The sequence below is a fragment of the Poecilia reticulata genome, chromosome 8 (genome assembly GCF_904066995.2).
Source record: "Poecilia reticulata chromosome 8, P_reticulata-male-v2, whole genome shotgun sequence".
Lineage (NCBI taxonomy): Eukaryota > Metazoa > Chordata > Actinopteri > Cyprinodontiformes > Poeciliidae > Poecilia > Poecilia reticulata.
Window position 1 is genome coordinate 17428697 of NC_088837.1, and position 4343 is coordinate 17433039.

The window sequence follows — 4343 nt, forward strand, 5'->3', positions numbered from 1 at the left end:
AATCTGTTGCTAAGAGATGGTTGTGTTTACTGGTAACCAAGTGCCACGAAGTGAACTTCAGATTCTTACTTTTGCGAAATTTGCCAACGGTAAATGTCTTGTATCTAATCAGGTAAGCGTTATTTCGAAAGAGCTTTTGTTTTATAAACTACTTGTTATTAATTTGGTTTTAAGAGATAAGCGGGTTTTTTCTGGTAACGAACTGCCACGAAGTCTAAATCGAGATTTTTACTTTTGAGTTGAATGTGTTAAATACATTTATGAACAATTACAAAAAAAAACTATTCAGCAAAATTCACCAATTGCACAATTCTTGTTAGTGTAAAATAAGTGGTATTTCAAAAGAGCGGGAGAAACATTATATTTTTTTAATCAATAAGAATTTTTGTTGCTACGCTGTTAATCTGTTGCTTAGAGATGATCGCGTTTTCTGGTAACCAAGGTCCACAAAGTTCCATAAAGTAAACGTCTGAGAGACAGCAGAAGAAATCCTGTTTTTTGAACAATAACAATTTTTGTTGCTTATCTGTTGCTAAGAGATTAGTGTGTTTACTAGTAACCACGAGCCACGAAGTGAACTTCAGATTCTTACTTTTGCAAAATGTGCCAACGGTAAATGTCTTGTACCTATCAGGTAAGCGTTATTTCGAAAAAGCTTTTGTTTTATAAACTACTTGTTATTAATTTGGTTTTAAGAGATAAGCGGGTTTTTTTCTGGTAACGAACTGCCACGAAGTCTAAATCGAGATTTTTACTTTTGTGTTGAATGTGTTAAATACATTTATGAACAATTACCAAAAAAAAAACTATTCTGCAAAATTCACCAACTGCACAATTCTTGTTAATGTAAAATAAGTGGTATTTCAAAAGAGCGGGAGAAACATTATATTTTTTTATCAGTAAGAATTTTTGTTGCTACGCTGTTAATCTGTTGCTTAGAGATGATCGCGTTTTCTGGTAACCAAGGTCCACAAAGTTCCATAAAGTAAACGTCTGAGAGAGAGCAGAAGAAATCCTGTGTTTTTTGAACAATAACAATTTTTGTTGCTAATCTGTTGCTAAGAGATGAGTGTGTTTACTGGTAACTAAGTGCCACGAAGTGAACTTGAGATTTTTACTTTTGCAAAAGTAAAAATCAAAAAGCAGAGCACAAACATTTCTAATGTAACTATTGCCCATATTAAAAGTAGACTTTTTCCTAAAATAAGCTTTTTAGCTATTTTGTTTATTTATTAACCATGAATGGAGGAAGTCAATGTAAGACAACATGCTAGTTATAGCCCACATGCCGCTGGCTGCATTTAGGCTAATATTACCATTATTCGATTTTGATATTGCCTAATGTTTTGTGATACCAAGTATAGGCTACAGAACAAAGACAGAAATATTTACAGAAAGAGATGTTAAAGCAGAATCATTGCAAAGGCAGAAATGAGAAAAAAAACACAATTTATCTTAAACTCCTAGAACTGGCTTTAATTCTTGAGTTAAAGGAATTCTATTAAAAAACAGAAACACCTGCTTTAAAAGCAGACTTAAAATGTTCCTTTCTGTGAGCAAGGAACATTTTGCTCACAATTGTGCACATCTGATATTGTTCGGACAGGTTCAGATCTGATATCACTTGCCTTGTTAAATTTCCTGTTCCTAAGTTCTCTGACGAGGCCCATAAATTTGATAACGAGTCAGATTTCTAAGTTTTAAAATGTTATCAGAAAGGTAGAAAGTTTGCAAATTATTTTCCTTACACTTTACAGTTATGCAGCACTTTGTGTTGATCTGAAGTAATCATCTTTGTTGTAAAATATCTTGGAATTTGTGGCTGCAGCATTGCAAATGCTAGAAATAGTTATGGGATGTGAGCACATCATGGTGCTTGTTAGAGATCCCTAAATATTGTATGTTTATGTTATTTCCCTCAGTTGCTCAACATATACTGTTACAGAAACTCACAGTTTCAGTGTTGGGGTCACATTGTATTTGGGAAACGTTTGATAGTTGTGCACATAAGAAAAAAATAATGCAGTTTACTGCTAGGTGAAACGCTAGTTAAAATCAAACCTACTTGGAGATACTCAGACAATGTGTATATTTATTTATTCATATTTATATAAATTCCCTTCTCACCCTTCCGCAGGTGGACTCTTTCATCCTCTGAGCTCGGATCCTCTTCCAGAGGCCTGGGAGCTTGAGGGTTCTGCGCAGTATCTTGGCTGTGCCTAGAACCTGACATTTCCGGACTGAGATGTCTGATGCTGTTCCTGGGATCTGTTTTAGCTACTGCTCCAGTTTGGGGGTGACTACCCCGAGGGCCCTGATGACCACAGGCCCAAAGGTCCCTGCGCTCCTCGGCCCTGTAGACGCAGGGTGAATCCTAGCAACCTGCGGCCTCTTTGCCGGGAGCACCAGATGCCACCTGATGGTATAAACCCGCCGGTAAATGCCATGTCGCTGACAAATAAAACTTTCGTCATTAGGGATTTCTTTTCCACTTATTGATTGGATGTTTTATTAACAGAATCATGGACAAGTGGTTTGGTGACTCCAGCATTTTTAATGAACTTGTACTGTGGAACTGCGGCTATTTTAATGCTCCAAGGATGTCGGGGTCCGGTGGAGGTATAGTGACTGTTTTTAAAAGCAGTTTTACTTGTAAACAGTTGCCTCTGACCTCGTTTAGTAGCTTTGAGATCGGCCTATTTGAACTCGGCAGCTCTCACACTGTGCTGTGTGCGGCGGTCTATCGGCCACCGAAGTACAACAAAAACTTTATAAACGACTTTTCTGATTTCCTGGCTGATATTATGCCAAGGTATGACCGAGTTCTCATTGTTGGTGATTTTAATATTCATGTCTGTCGTCCTACTTCACCTATGGCTCAGTCATTTCTTAATGTTACCGATTCTTTTAATTTTGTGCAGTCTGTGACTGGTGCTACCCATGAGCATGGTCACAGTCTTGATCTGGTTTTATCTTATGGTCTACCAGTTTGTAATTTAGTGATTGGTGACTCATTATTTTCAGACCATATGCCTGTTTTGTTTGAGATAACGCTGTCCTGTGCTAAAGCTAAAGCATGCGCTGCAGCTCGGTTCTATCGTGTTTTTAACCCTTCTACTGCTGATCAGTTTTCTTCTGTTTTTAATCAATTTATTGGTGTATAAACTGCTTCATAAATAAAGTTTGTATGGGATGGTATGGTACTGTGGTCTTCACCTTCCAGGCCTTTTCCAGTTCCTCTCTGAGGCCCTGGTATTCCTCCAGTTTCTCGTGCTCTTTTTTCCTGTTGTTGTAGTCTCTTGGTATTGCTACATCCACCACAACGGCTTTCCTCTGTTGTTTATCCACCACCACAATGTCCGGTTGGTTCGTCATTACCATTTTGTCAGTCTGTATCTGAAAGTCCCACAGGATCTTAGCTCGGTTATTCTCCACCACCTTTGGGGGTGATCCCCACTTTGATCTTCCAGTCCATATTCTGCAGATGTTCCTGTACACTATGCCTGCTACTTGGATATGTCGTTCCATGTACGCTTTCCCTGCCAGCATCTTGCACCCGGCTATTATGTGCTGGACTGTCTCAGGGGCCTCCTTGGGGCCTCCTTGAATAACCTACACCTTGGGTCTTGTCTGGTGTGGTAGATCTGAGCCTCTATTGCTCTGGTGTTTAGGGCCTGTTTCTGTGCAGCCAGGATGAGAGCCTCTGTGCTGTCATTGAGTCCAGCTTTCTCCAGCCATTGGTAGGATTTCCTGATAACAGCCACTTCAGTTATTTGTCGGTGGTTCATCCCATGTAGGGGCTTGTCCTCCCATGAAGGTACCTCCAGCACCTCATCCTCTGTTCCCCATTGTCTGAGACATTTATTGAGCACATCGTCTGTTGAGACCTTGTCCTTGGTGTATTTATGGATCTTGGATGTTTCATCCTGGACAGTGGCTCTCATGCTCACTAGTCCTCTGCCTCTTTCCTTGTGGCTAGTCTCAGGGTGCTGAATTTGGGGTGGGACCCTCCATGCATGGTTAGTAGCTTCTGAGTCTTAACATCCGTGGCGTTCATCTCCTCCTTTGGCCAGCTAGTTATTTATTTATGTATTTATTTTTATTTCTAACAGACAGAAAAGACAATCAAGAAAGAAAAAAAATAGAATGAAACAGACTACAGAAATAAGAGGTAAAACAAATTATTATGCCCAAGTGACAAGCAAATTTTATATTTTCTGTTTGGAAAGGAGCAGGTAGAATATCTTATAATGTCCTGCCCCTTTCATACTTATCAATTTATAATCAATTAACTGTCAAAACATCAAAACAAGACAACTTGTTTCCATTTTACATGACATTTA

The 4343-nt window shown here is 39.0% G+C and overlaps 1 long non-coding RNA gene across 1 annotated transcript; it reads left to right on the forward strand.

Moving 5' to 3' along the window:
- The first annotated feature begins 536 nt into the window (after positions 1–536).
- On the forward strand, positions 537–3203 carry LOC145552581 (uncharacterized). Its single transcript, XR_014088675.1, has 2 exons — positions 537–634; positions 2138–3203. It is a non-coding gene; the product is annotated as an uncharacterized LOC145552581 (long non-coding RNA).
- The last annotated feature ends 1140 nt before the right edge of the window (positions 3204–4343 follow it).